The sequence below is a fragment of the Solanum pennellii genome, chromosome 11 (assembly GCF_001406875.1).
Source record: "Solanum pennellii chromosome 11, SPENNV200".
Classification (NCBI taxonomy): Eukaryota; Viridiplantae; Streptophyta; class Magnoliopsida; order Solanales; family Solanaceae; genus Solanum; species Solanum pennellii.
In genome coordinates, this window is record NC_028647.1 from 19,769,614 (window position 1) to 19,785,495 (window position 15,882).

Here is a 15,882-nt window from a genome sequence, read left to right on the forward strand (position 1 = left end):
TGATTGAGAAGCAGAATAGAAAAACGCAGAAACACCGAACGATTAGTGGAAAAGATAAATGAATGCAATCAAAGGGTAATTCCAAAAAAAGAGAAGCAAAGTTGTATAGGCTCCATAGAAATATAAATAATTTTTTTTTATTTTCAAGAAAATATTGCTTTGTTAATTTATTTTGATAAAGTGAAGTTACTATTCGTGAAGGTCTTGATCTTTTCTCAGGTATTCAAACAAGTGGTTTTTTTGGAAATTTGAACTAAGTCTTAGGTCCTATTTTCTATATTCTTCCACCTTGAAGCTCTCCTTTGAATCTTATTGTTTAAATGTTGATTAATTTGCAGGTGTGCAAGATCGATGCTGAGTTTTCTGACCGATTCTTTAGAACTCTTTAAGCATGTTCCTAAGGCTACCAAGTACTTCAACATTATAGTAAGTGTTGGTTAGTTTCATCTTATGCTCAACTAAGATCATTTTTTCTATCAAATTACTTCCTAGTGACATTTGCCTTCTCAATCTTTTCCGTGTTGATTTGTAGTTTGTAGCTTTTTTTTTTGGATAATAAGATTTGGATTCACGATGCCCGATGATGGATAGAGAGTGATGTCCTTCTTAAGGTTAAATGATCAATTGCTTGTGAATGTTTGATTGGCGTTGATTGTGTCTAACTTTTGAGTAGCCATTCCTGAATATATTCATGAGGTTGCAGCATGTTGATGGATTGGTTAACGACTTTCTCTAGGGAAAAATCATCGTCATTTTGGGAATGGTTTGACTTGGTTGGTACTAAGAGCATAGTGATGCATGTGAATCATGAGCATACCTCTCCGTTTTTAAAAGGTTTAGCATGTTATGAATGATTTGTGACAACTGTTACAACTCTTTTGTGACTTTTGATTCGTTAGCGGTTAAAATGTTCAATGCTACTTGTATTTTGAAAAGGAAGTAAAATTTTGAACCATTTTGATTGATTTGCAAGCCATGTGTGGTGAGTTATTGAGTAATTAATGCCTTGTATTTGCTTTTGTCACCTATAACTTTCCCAACTGGTCTTGAAATGTTGGTCTTGATTGAGTTTGGTTGAAGAAATGATCTTAGGCTTTCTTTGATGTTCTTTAAGTCCACTTGGCCTAAAAATCCCTCCTTGAATTTGAGGTTTTTAAAGTCGAACCTAAAATTCTAAATTGGTGGTGTTATGGAAAATTCATTGAAGTGATACTTACCACATCCCCTTGATAGTATAAAAAAGAAGATAAAAATAGAAAAGAGAAACTGAAGGTTGGATAAGAAGTTTTGAAGAAAGAAATGCTTTGGAAAAAGAAAGGAAATGAATAAATGAGACTTGAATCCTCCAAAAGTTGAAAATGGTTGTATGTGGGGCATCTAGAGTAGAAATAAGAAAAGAATAATAAAAAAATGTGTTGAATGTGCATAGGTTTAAAAAGTGAAGAAAAGTGGAGAAAGTTGGAAATGACGAGTTGTTGTGCAGTGTTCAAGGAGGGTGCAGTCACTTATACCTAAATGACATCCTCACCTTTCCTAAGCCTATATTACAAGCTTAACAAATTTCTTTGAGATTTCTAACCAAAATGAGTTGAGTCCATAATGATTAGAAATATGGATAAGCCTATGGTGTGATATTTGTGTACATGATATGATTCATTTTGAGTGTGAGTGTTGCATCTTTGTTGTCCCATGTCTTGTTTAGATGTGTGTGCGGTTTTGGCACAATTCTTTCTTGAGTTGTCAAAGAAAGGTAGTATATTTACCCAACTTTTCTTTCATTAGTTGCTAATAAAGAAGTTCATTAATCTAATCTCTTTCTAGTCTTTCTACTATTGAGCTTCTTTCATCTGTTGTTGTGTTTTGGTGTGCACATCACATAATACTGTTGTTTTCCTTTACACTTAATGTTTAGTGGGAACTTTTTTTCATGCTCCCACTCTTTGTTAAATTCGAACTTCTTTCATATTTTCTTGAACTTCAATTAGGAATGTTGCTCACATTCATATTATGCCTTCTTTTCAGGAATGTTCCTCACATTCATATACATATAAAACGGGAAAACAAAGACCGGTGGCATGGTGTTGAAATCCAGATTTTCTTTCATTTTTTCTTTGACTTTCAATTAGGATGAACAAAGGTATTTTAGACTGGCTCCTCTTTTTCAGTTATTAGGATATATTTTCCTCAAGATTGTCATAGATCCAAGTGGAAACTTTTTATTATTGTAACTCTGTATGACATGATCCTTTTTCTAAGGAAGTGTTCTTCTACAGTTTTGTCTTGAACAATGTATGAAACAGACACGGGGAAATTTGGTCTTTGTGCATAGATGGTACGTTGATTAAAATGTGATCTAATCATCTGGCATTCTTTTGATTCTACTTTTTTGAGTCTTAGTTATTTGTGTTATATTCGCTGTCTTGTTTCTGTTCTCTGTTATATGTTCTCTGTTATAGGGTGGTGGTTGCGATGGTGGTGGATTGTGTCTTCAGAATAAGAGAATGTTTTTGTACTGTTTGAATGCTTCACCCAGTGATTCTGGCCTGTAGTTCTTCTTTTTATTTTACTTGTTCTAATCTAGACTTCAATGGATGTCAGCATGTACCATAATTTAAGAATCTATCCTTTTCTCTCAATTCTACAGGCATTGATTTTTTGGTCCAAGATAAGTACATGACTTTCCATTGAGATTACATCTTCCATGAACAGTAAAAATTATACCTCATTCTGTAGGATGGATATTGATATTTACAAGTATGAGATGACTTAGAAATAGAAAGCTATATTTAAGAATACATGGTAACACAAAATTATATTGTTTTTGTTTTCCAAGGTATATTACTGTATTACACCTTCTTTTCAGGAATGTTTCTCACATTCATATACATGAAAAACAGGAAAATGAAGACTGGTGGCAGGGTGCTGAAATCCAGATTGTCATTTGAAAGGAACTGGACAATGTACCGAGTATGTAGTTCTTGAATAATCGTGACAGAAGTTCTCCTAAGTTTCACCTCATTCATGCGTTGTGTTTTGATTTTTTTTCTGTATTTACAGTCCAAAGTCAATGCATTATATGCGACAAATGCCTGTCATCACGTCCTGCCCAATTCTTTCTACAATTCATATCAGGTTCTCCCGAGTACATTCTCTATCTCCCCTCCGCCCCTTCACCCCTCTCCCTTCTCTTCTCCCCTTTGTTTAATTAATTTGTTTATGAAAGCTACAAGCATGTCCACAATTTTTAGTTAGTAAAATATGTGTTGTATTCTTCGATTTTACTTCAGTTTTGAATTGATTGTGTAGGAAAAATGTGCTTATAAGGTTCACAAGAAGAACATAGATTATGCCTTCAGTTCCTCCTGAGGCCAAGTACCATCCATCTGCTGTGGACATATTTCTTATGAAACAACTTGCAACAGAAACATAAAAACAAACTCTTTTGCAGTTCTCCTTCAACATGAATTTGTAAACATTGGTCAGTCTAGAGGCACTCTTTAAGCATGTTCCTAAGGCTACCAAGTACTTCAACATTATAGTAAGTATTGGTTAGTTTCATCTTATGCTCAATTACAATCTAAGATAATTTTTTCTATCAAATTACTTCCTAATGACATTTGCCTTCTCAATATTTTCCCTGTTGATTATTGTAAAAGTGCAAAAATATTTTTGCTTTAGTAGTCCCTCGTATTCTCTTTTGATTTTGACTGTGAGGACGAACACAATCTCATTTTTAGTTGGGAGTGCCTCCCTCCCTTGTACTCATTTTGTTGATTGTTTCTGCATATTGCGATTGTGCCCTTGTCGTGCGTAATTTTCTTCCTTGTTATGGATTGGTGTGCCCTTGTCGGGCGTAGTTTTCAACTATTGCTTGCGAACGTTTGATTGACATTGATTGTGGCAAAGTTTGAGTGACCGTTCCCGAATAGATGCATGAGGTTGCCTGATGATGCGTGGCTTGACTTGGTTGGTACTAATAGCATAGTCATGCATGTGAATCATGAGCATAAGATTTTGAATGATTTGTGACAACTCTTTTTGCGACTTTTGATTCGTTAATGATTAAAATGTTCAATGCTTATTGTATTTTCAAAAGGAAGTAAGATTTTGAACCATTTTGATTTAATTTGCTAGGCATGTGTGATGGGTTACTGAATAATGCCTTGTGTTCGCTTTTGTCACCTAGAACTTGCCTGGCTGGTCTTATCACCTACCTTTTCTTTCATCTGTTGCTAATAAAGAAGTTCATCTATCTAATCTCTTTCTAGTCTTTCTACTATTGAGCTTCTTTCATCTGTTATTGCGTCTTTCTGTGTGCACATTACATAATACTATTGTTTTCCTTCACACTTTATGTTTAGTGGAAAGTTTTACATGTTCCCGCTTTCTGTTAAGTTCCAGCTTCTTTCATTTTTTCTTGACCCTTCAATTAGGAATGTTCCTCATGTTCATATTATTGTATGACACCTTCTTTTCAGGAATGTCCCTCACATTCATATACATGTAAAACGGGAAAACACTGACCAGTGGCATGGTGTTGAAATCCAGATTTTCTTGACCTTCAATTAGTATGAATAAAGGTATTTTAGACTGGCTCCTCTTGTTTAGTTATTAGGATATATTGTTATAAGAGTGTCTTAGATCCAAGTAGAAACTTTTGATTATTGTAACTCTGTACACATGATCCTTTTTCTAAGAAAGTGTTTTTCTGCAGTTTTGTCTTGAACAAAGTATGAAACAAACACGTGGTAAATTTGGTCTTTGTGCATAGATGGTACATTGAGCAGTTGGTCTTGATCTGATCATCCGACGTTCTTCTGATTCTACTTTTTTGAGTCTTAAATATTTGTGTTATATTTTCTTTCTTTTTTCTGTTCTCTGTTATCGGAGGTGGGCGAGGGTGGTGGATTATGTCTTTGGAATAAGAGAATATTATTGTACTGATAGAATGCTTCTTCCTGTGGTTTTTGCCTGTAATTCTTCTTTCTATTTTATTTGTTCTCATCCAGACCTCAATGGATGTCATCATGTACCATAATTTATGAATTTATCCTTTTCTCTCATTTCTACAGGCATTGATTTGGTCCAAGATGAGTACATGACTTCCCATTTAGATTTCATCTTCAATGAATAGTGAAAATTATACTTCATTCTGTAGGCTGGATATTGATATTTACAAGTATGAGATGACTTAGAAATAGAAAGCTATATTTAAGATTGCATGGTAACACATGATTATATTGTTTTTGTTTTCCAAGTTATATTACTGTATTACGCTTTCCTTTCAGGAATGTTCCTCACATTGAATAAATGTAAAATGGGAAAATAAGAACCGGTGGCATGGTGCTGAAATCCAGATTGTCATAGAAAGGAACTGGAAAACGTACCGAGTATGTAGTTCTTGAATAGTTGTGACAAAAGTTCTCTACGCTCAAGTGATTTGGGGGAACATTGTTGGATTTTGAGGGAAAGAATTTATAGAGAAAAGTAATTGCAAAGCTCTAAAAGACATAAGAAATACCTATTAGATAAATATATTTTCTCCTTTTTGTTCGTGGGTTGCGGGGGATTTGTCGAATTTCTCAAAACTCTGGCTGTGGTGGTGATATTGCTTGTCTCCACTCGTCGCTGTCCCAGAACGCTGCATTTCAAAAGGTAATATTTGTTTCTATTTGTGTCCTTGTTTTTCTGATGCGCTGGTCATTTGATTCTACTAGATGAGGCGTCTAAATGTTAGAATGTTGAATTTGTTTCGACTTACTGTTGATTGCAAAGCATTGATATAAGATCCTTTGTCGGTTCATGTGTCTATTTTTTCTGGTTGATTTTCTCGAAGTCTTAATGTTTTCCAAAAGGCGTTGAGTTGGTTTTCTTCCTTTTCTTCTTGTTTCACTGTTGTTTCGTTTGGTTGACTACGAAGTTATGAGTCAGTCATGTAGTTCAGTATCACCTTTTACAGGTGATTTCGTTTTCTTTATTCGATATATGAAGGTTGTCTTCATTCTCTTGTTACTTCAAATAGGTTAAATCGCATGAGTTGAATGCTTTACTGCCTCACCCTCTTTTCTTAAGGTTAGATGTTGGAATCTATATTATTTATTAGATCTCTAAATTTTACAATGTTTTTCTTGTATGTTTCGCCTTGAATCATGCTAAAAGTTGAAGATTTCTTGTCTACATCCGAGTTGGTCTTGAATTCCCCCTCCTTTTTCCCCTTTCTTCACAGTGGCTTGGCATATATTGTCCCATTATATGACATGCCTTGTTTTGATTAGTACAGAGAGATGAGACTCTATAGCCTTCCCGATCTTTGCTTATATTAGTTTGCATTTACCTTTAGCTGGATTACCTACTTCCTCTAATTTCCTCTGTTGAGCTTATAATTTTGATGATAAACTATGTTCAATTGATGAAATATAATGAAATTTAGACCTTTTCAGTTAGTTATTTTGCTCCCTGCCATTGATCCTACTTGTAATGTCAATTGTGTTTCTTTCTTTTGTATGATCTCAAGTTATATAATGTGTATGTTTCACATGTTGTCACAAGAATCCTACACGTTATTTGATTGTCTAGTTTTCTTTCAAGGCATTAGAAGTGGGTTGATTGGGGATAGTTACATGTTCTTATTCTTGCCTATATAGAGTCCTTTTGACTTTGAGTCGGAGGAAATCCCACTATAAAGTCCATATTAATGTCTTCCCATTTCCAAGTAGGAACTTGGATTTCTTGAAGTAAACCACCCGGTTTTTGGTGCTCGGTTTTCACTTGTTGTCAATTTGGACACTTTGCATCAAATTCTGCTATGCCTCTTTTTAAGCCGTCCCACCAAAATACTTCTCTAAGGTCATGATACATCTTAGTAGAACCCGGATGAATCGAATAACGAGAACCATGAGCTTCCTCTAGGATCTGATTTCTCAAATCATCCACATTGGGCACACACAACCTCCATTGGTACCTCAAAACAACATTCCTCTACAAGGAGAATGACTCATTAAGATTACCAAGAACCGACTCCTTCAACTCCATCAATGATGGATCAAGGTGTTGCTTAGACTTCACCTCAACCACCAAAGACGACTCAGAGTTATGATGATCCATAAAAACCACCATTTGGAGAATCTTCCAATCGAACACCCAAACGAGACTGCCTATGGATATCTTTCACTAGGTCTTTCTTTCCCTCTTCAACATGAGACACACCACCCATGGTCATATGACTTAGAGCATCTGCAAGCACGTTGGCCTTACCAGCCTGATAGAGAACACTCGTGTCATAATCTTTCAAAAACTCTAACCATTTTCGTTGTCGAAGATTTAACTCTTTTTGGGTAAATACATATTGAAGACTCTTATGGTCGGTATACACATCCACATGAACACTATATAAGTATTGCCTCCATATTTTCAAGGAAAATACCACGATCGCTAACTCAATATCATGAGTTGGGTAGTTCTTCTTATGACCTTAAGTTGTCTAGAAGCATAAGCTATAACTTTCCCGTGTTGCATAAGGACACAACCCAATCCCACTCGGGATGCATCACAGTATACCAAGAAACCCTTAGTACCCTTCGGTAAAGTCAACACCGTAGCGGTGGTAAGCCTATCTTTCAAGATTTAGAATCTCCTTTCACAAGCCTCCTCCATTCAAATTTCACATTCTTTTGGGTCAGAGTAATCAAAGAAGATGCAATGGATGCAAATCCATCCACAAACCTCCTATAGTACCCGACTAGACCCAAGAAACTTCTAATATCCGTTGGAGCTAAAGGTCTAGGCCAATTTCTAACTGCTCGGTCTTCTTTGGATCAACCTCTACAACCTCACTAGAGATGACATGACCAAGAAATGCCATCGACCTTAACATAAACTCACATTCATACTTGACAAGTAATTGGTGCTATTTTAAAACTTGCAAACCCACTCTTAAGTGACCCATATGATCACCCTCATTCTTCAAATACACCAACATGTCATATATGAAGACAATCACAAAGGCATCTACATAGTTTCGGAACACCCTATTCATTAGGTCCATAAATGCAGTCGGGGCATTAGTAAACCCAAAAGACAACACTCTAAACTCATAATGACTATATCTTGTCAGAAATACGTTTTAGGAATATCTTCATCTCTCACCCTAAGTTGGTGATATCCCGACCTTAAGTCAATTTTGGAAAAATAGCTTGCCCTTGGAGTTGATCAAAAAGTCATCAATCCGAGGGAGAGGATACTTATTCTTAATGGTCACTTTGTTGGGTTGCCTGTAATAGATTTACATCCTAAGGGACCCATCTTTCTTCTTCACAAACAAAACCGAAGCACCCCATGGGTAAATACTAGGTTAAATGAAGCCTTTGTCTAGTAAATCCTTGAGTTAAACCTTTAACCCTTTCAATTAAGACGGAGCAATCCGATAAAGAGGAATTGAAATGGGATTTCTATCCGATAGCAAGTCAATACCAAAATCAATTTCCTATTCCGGAGGAATTTCGAGAAGATCATTAGGAAAGACCTCCAAAAATTCCCTCACTACGGGGACTAACTCAATAGGAGAAACTTCAAAGTCTAAATCTTTGACTCTTACAATATGGTATAGACACCCTTCAGAGATCATCTTACAATCTTTTAGACAAGAAATGATACAACCTCTAGGAATAGAACTTCCCCCCTTCCACTCAACGATGGGTTCATTAGGAAAATTAAACTTGACAACTCTTGTCCTACAATCAATGGAAGCAAAACAAGCATGCAATCAATCCATCCCCAAAATAATATTGAAATCTACCACATCAAGTTCTACCAACTCAACAATGGTAACTCTATTCTTAATGGTCACTTTGTTGGGTTGCCTGTAATCGATTGACATCCTAAGGGACCCATCTTTCTTCTTCACAAACAAAACCGAAGCACCCCATGGGTAAATACTAGGTTAAATGAAGCCTTTGTATAGTAAGTCCTTGAGTTAAACCTTTAACCCTTTCAATTAGGACGGAGCAATCCGATAAGGAGGAATTGAAATGGGATTTGTATCCGATAGCAAGTCAATACCAAAATCAATTTCCTGTTCCGGAGGAATTTCGAGAAGATCATTAGGAAAGACCTCCAAAAATTCCCTCACTACGGGGACTAACTCAATAGGAGAAACTTCAAAGTCTAAATCTTTGACTCTTACAATATGGCATAGACACCCTTTAGAGATCATCTTACAAGATTTTAGACAATAAATGATACAACCTCTAGGAATAGAACTTCCCCCCTTCCACTCACGATGGGTTCATTAGGAAAATTAAACTTGACAACTCTTGTCCTACAATCAATGGAAGCAAAACAAGCATGCAATCAATCCATCCCCAAAATAATATTGAAATCTACCACATCAAGTTCTACCAACTCAAGATGGGCAACTCTATTGGGCAACTTTATTGGACAATTTCTATATACTCTTTTTGCAACCACCTACTCACCCACCGGGGTCGTCACCTGAAAGGTTTATTCAAGATATCGGGCAAAATATCAAAATTTCTAGCTACTAAAGGAGTAACAAATGACAAGGTAGCACCCGAATCAAGCAAAGCATAAGCATTGAAAGAGAAGACTTGTAAAATATCGGTCACCAGGTTGGGGGAAGTCTCTTGTTCACTCCTAGAACAGAGAGCATAAAAGAGATAATTTTTCGGAGCATCAACATTTGAACCACTTTCTTGTCCACTCCCCTTGTCTTTCCCATTCACATTAAGGCAATCTCTCACCTCGTGACCACTTTTACCACATCCAAAGCAATTCTCCGTCCCAACTAGGCACTCACCCCAATGTTTCTTGCAACACTTTCAACAAGTTGGATTCTTACTTGGTGAGGTAGTAAATCTTCCCTTTTGAGAATTAGGCTTAGACACCCTATCATCACAAGCCTTAGGGAATTTAGAAGGTACTTGATTAGAGAACCTCTTCTTGAATCTAGACTTATCTTGAATTTTTAACCTTCCCTTTGAAGAACCAGTTTCAAAAGACTTAGCCCTCTTGTCCTCTCTATTCTTCCTCCTTAGCCTACTCTCTTCCACTTGTTGAGCATGAACCATTAGATGGGAAATATTCATATTCTCATAAAGCATAGCCGAACAACATTCTTCCACCAAGTCATCAGCACTCTCGTAGGAAAACGACTCATCTCATTCCTTGGGTTAGCCACCAAGGATGGAGCATACTTAGACAATTTTGTAAATTTCAAGGTGTAGTCAAGTACACTCATACCTCCTTGACGAAGTTAATGAATTCTTCCACCTTAGATTCCCTTAACTATCTAGGAAAGAACTGATCAAGGAAATCCCTCTTGAAGATCTCCCAAGTCACCGGAGTACCTCTTAGCACCCGATTGTCTCTCCATTGGATGAACAAAGTTTGTGCAACATCTTTGAGTTGATAGGTGGCCAACTTAGCCTTTTCACCCGTAGTCACACCCATAGCAAATAAGATTTTGTAGACCTCATCTAGGAAATCTTGAGGGCGTTCATCCAACCTCGACCCACAGAACATATGAGGGTTCATCCTAGTGAAATCTCTCAATCGAGATGCCATAGTGCTAGCATGATGAGGCACACGGGGTCCAACTTCTTGATTCACTTGGGTTGTCATGGCTTGGACTTGAGAAGTGATGGCATTAGCTTGTGAAGTTATGGCTTGAGCCAAATTGAGAAAAGCTTTCCTCGTCTCTCCATCGGTCATTGGTTGAGGAGCAATCGGAACTTGATCACCCATAGCAACCTATTCAAGTGGAGGGACTTGATTGTCTTGCAGAGGAGCTTGATTGTCATGAGCCCCCATATTCGCAATCCCTTCCTGCAGCTGCTCTTCGTGTATTCATACATATAGCCACAATAAAAGGCTTCGGTGAAAGCATACATAAAGTAGACTCTGGAGGCACGACATAGGCTTACAAGAAGATGAGAATATCCTAAGCATCTTGTAGTCTCTCATTCATAAGTGTAGGGTGATGTACACCGGGATATCCTAGTACAGTTTAATGCTTAAAATCAAAGAACTGATACTAGAATTGAGTGTATTTGGTATGATTTGATGTGTTTGTTGATGATGCAGAAAGAATGAGCAAAGAAGATAAGTAGTAGTAACTTACGACCATCTTGACGGTCCATGGACCATTTTACGGACCGTATAAGTGACCGTGAAGTATGATGACAGTAGAGGAATTCTGAAACCCACGTTTGAGAAAATTGAAGTGCAGGCTACGGAAGTCTTCACGGATCGTGATAATTTTGATGGTCCGTGATTATGTCCGTCAACTAGATTCTAGAGAGCAGTGAAAAGAGTCCAGAGTTGAGAAAGTGGAAGTGAAGAGCAAGGAAGACTTCACGGATCGTGATAATTTTGATGGTCTGTAATTCTGTCCGTCAACCAGATTCCAGAGAGCAATGAATAGTGTCCAGAGTTGAGAAAGTTGAAGTGAAGACCACGAAAGACTTCACGGACCGTGATACTTTTGATGGTCCATGATTTTATCCGTGAACCAAATTTAAGTTTTGGAGATTTGAAGGCAAGACCACATACTACTTTACGGACCATGAAGCTTTTCATGGCCTGTGAAGGAAAGCGAAAATACAGTCCTAACTACATTAGGTCTCTTTTTAAAAGTTTTTTTTGGGATATTATTTAGGGTTTTTTTTGAACTATTTTTTAGTCATTTAGTTTTTGAAACAGAAGGTGAGAAAAGAACTTGAAACTTTTTGAACCAATTTTTGTTTTTCAAACTACTTGGCAACAGGAGGAAGTTTGCCTCTTGGATTATAAAGTTGATTTAGAGTTTCAATTTGCTATTGTAAGTATCCGTAAATATCTGTTCAATGATTATCAACTATTATGTACGCAGAATTATGAATCACTAAGTATTCAAATCAGGTGTGTGGGATCTATGATGAGATTGCGAATCTGAATCTGTAAAATGAGCATAGAGTACTCTCCTTTCACATGTAGATTCAACCTTTGTTTTTAATTTGGTCTAAGGAGTTCACAATTTTAACTAGCCTGAATCAAGTGGTTGTTCGAGAGAAAAACACTTTTTAGGAAAAACACTTGAAGTTGAAGTTAGAGTTCGAGAGAAAATAACTTCAGCCTCATATGCATTTAAACTAGTTCTTTATAAAAGAATCAATTGTAGCTCGAGAGAATACAAGCAATTATTATCTAATAAGGCTGAGAAGCAGTAGATAAACTTTAGTCACTGAGTTTTGTGAAAGTATATGATTGCTTGAAGCTCCGATTTCGAAAGAGTTTCACAAGTTCTTGTCATAGTGAACACTAACCTGGTTTCTCTTAATCAACAGAAAACCCATGCCTAGAACTTGCTACTTAATATTCATACTCAAATTTTACTTTTTGTTTGAATTCATTAGGAGATAGTAACATCAAACGGATAAGAGCGACAGTAAATATTGTCTTTAAAGAAATTCTCTTTGGGAACGATCTCAACTCCATTGAGTTTTGTAAAGTGACATCGACCGTTTACACTCTCATTTTAGATGTATGTTTGGACGTATCAAATTTTGGCATCGCTGCCGGGAAATTTCAATTCAGTAGTATTTTACTAGCTTGCATTTGACTTGTAGTTAAATTTCCTAATTTTACTTGTGTTGTTGTTTTTGATCTATTACAGATAAATCTTCTTGTGTATGTTTGCCCACCACCTGAAATAAGCGATCCACATTGCTACCTTACGATCTGGAACTCCAGAAAAACTTACGCAAAATGGTTAATGTTGAAGAACTAGAGGCTCAGAGGCGAAGGTTGGGCCTTGAGGCTGAACTAGATGTTGCACGACACGTGCAGCAAAATGCTGGATTAGTCCCACCTAGGGGAGGTGATGGAAACTGGATGATGTAATTCCTCCTTACGTCCCCCAGTAGCCCAAAAGGGTAGAGTTCAACATCCATCTCACATGATGTATGAAGAAGATGATGTTGATTTGGATGGAGCTGAAGGTTACGTGCGTTACCTCCAGGAGTGAAATTCACTATCACCAGTTGAATGATACAATTCCTTAATCTCAAAGGAATGTTTAGAGGGGCAGCTGGTGACGATGTAAATCAGCATCTGATGAATTTTGTAGGGATCTGTAAATATCAAGAGATTCCTGAAGTTAATCAAACTGCAATGAGGCTAAGTCTATTTCCATTATCTCTTACTAGGGAAGCTACTAACAGGTTGAACGAGATGTCAGATGACACCATTCAAACTTGAAGTGAATTAAAAGAGGATATCTTAGAACGATTCTTACCAGAATCGAAAGAACTGCAAATGAAGGATGATCCAGTACTCATATGCAATTACCAGGAGAAGCAATGCATGACACTTGGTGGAGGTTCAGCCAAAACTTGAAGAAATGCCCCAACCAAGATTTTACTGAGAGGCATCTTAAACAGGCTTTCTAAAGGTCTCTGAATTATGTGACTAAACCTATTGAATGATGCAGTCTTCGGAGGTTCGCTTATGAGGAAGCCATTTTCTAAAAGCATGCAACTGTTAGATGAAGTCTCCAAAAACAATAGAGCATGGTACTCCAGAAATGCAGTAGGAGAATTAGGGTAGACATATGATATGTTAGCGGAACATAGAAAGAAGGAAGAAGAAAGGGATGAGAACATGGCACATCTGAGAACTTAAATTGATTTACTAACAAAGCATATTGTGTCCATGCCTGAAAAAGTAAATGTTGTGGGACAACAAAGTAGATACAAAGAGCAAGACATTGACATTGATGAGGAAGCTAACTACTTGGGAAACCAAGGAGGTTTCCGAAATTATAACTCTGGACATTAGGGGTATAATTCTGGAAATACATGTCGAAACTACACCAGATGGTCCACCAAACAGATAGCAAGTAAACTGGCAGAACAGAGATGGGTATAGAAATAATCATAGTGGTGTATCTGCACCCCCAGGTAGTAGAGAAAGAATGGTTGGTCAGTCCAGTTGATCTAACCTGGAAAATATGATGTCCAAGATGCTTCAAAAGGTTGAGTAAATAGATGCAAGAGTTAAAGAAATGAGGGGTGAGTTCTCAAGCATGAGTCATTTGGTTGACTCTTGCACCACCTCTATTAAGCAAATAGAGAAATAGTTGGGACAACTCTCAGCATCCGTGAATCAGAGAAAAAATGGTTCATTACCAAGTGATACTATTCAAAACCCCAATAAGGATGGACACTGTATAGCCATCACTACTAGAAGTGGTAAAGTGGTTTCTAACCAATACCCTGCAAGTACCAAGGATGAACAGGGTGAGGAGCAAATTGACATAGAGAGAATAGAAGTGCACCTGTAGATGATTTGGAAGAGGTTCAACAAAGAGTAGCTCCTGCTAGAGGACAAGAGAAAGAGAGTTATGACAAACTGTTGTTACAGCAGATTCCTAGACCTCCTCCTCCTTTTCCATTAAGACTCAAAAAGAAAGCTGAAGATGGGAAGTTTAAAAAGTTCATCACCATGCTGAAGCAACTTTAAGTCAATATGCCACTGGTTGAAGGTCTTGAACAAATGTCAAGATATAGCAAATGTCGGGATATGATGTACATCAGTGCAGCGCTATTGCAACCAGGTCTCTTGTTCAAAAAAAAGAAGAAGATCCTAGTGCTTTCACAATTCCATGCACGATAGGGTCAATCAAGTTTGCAAAAGCGTTGTGTGATCTGGAAGCTAGCATAAATTTGATGGCATTAGCCATCTATGAGAAGTTGGGTTTGGGAATGCCAAAAACCGACGACAATGAGATTGATGATGGCTGACAGGTCAGTTAAGCGACCAGCGGGAATCTTGTGTGATGTTTTGGTTAGAGTGGATACATTTATCTTCTTCATGCAGATTTTGTTATCTTTAATTGTGAAGTAGCTTGAAGTTCCTATAATCTTATGAAGACCATTTTTAGCTACAGGAAGAGTGTTGGTTGATATTGAGTGAGGTGAGTTGAAGTTCAGACTAAATTCAGAAGAAGTGAAGTTTAACATAGGCAGATCAATGAAATAATCACGAGAGATGAAAGTGGTACCTTTAATGGAAGTTGTTACTGAAGACGACTTAAGAGTACCCATAGAGGATAACTGTTGAAACATTAGCAGCTGTCTTGATAAATTTTGATGCGGATTTCTATTCCTTACTGTACTTTTGCATTTAAACGCATGTTGTTTGGATTATGTAATGCACTGGCTACATTTCAAAGATGCATGTCAATTTTTTCAGACATGGTAAAGGACACTCTTGAAGTATTTATGGACGATTTTTCTGTAGTAGCTGATAATTTTGATGACTGTTTGTTGAATCTTAGTATGGTATTGCAGAGATGTGAGGAAGCCAACTTGATGCTGAACTAGGATAAATGTCACTTCATGGTTAAAGAGGGCATAGTTCTTGGACATCAAGTGTCACAAAAAGGAATTGAAGTTGACAAGGCAAAAAATGAGGTGATTGAAAAATTGCCTCCGCCTATTTGTGTGAAAGGTCTTCGAAGTTTCCTGGGACATGTCGGATTCTATAGGCGCTTCATCAAGGACTTCTCCAAAGTTGCACACCCCATGTGTAAGTTGTTGGAGAAGAAAATGAAATTCGTCTTTGATTATGCCTGCCTAAAAGCCTTCGAAAGCATCAAAGAGAAACTGATCTCATCACCTGTAATCATTGGCCAAAACTGGGTAGAACCGTTTGAAGTGATGTGTGATGCTAGTGGCACTGCATTAGGTGTAGTATTGGGTCAAAGCACAACAAGATGTTCCATCCGATTTACTATGCTAGTAAGTCCCTAAATGGAGCACATCGAAACTACAGTCACTGAACAGGAACTGTTGGCTATAGTATATGTATTTGAGAAATTCAGAG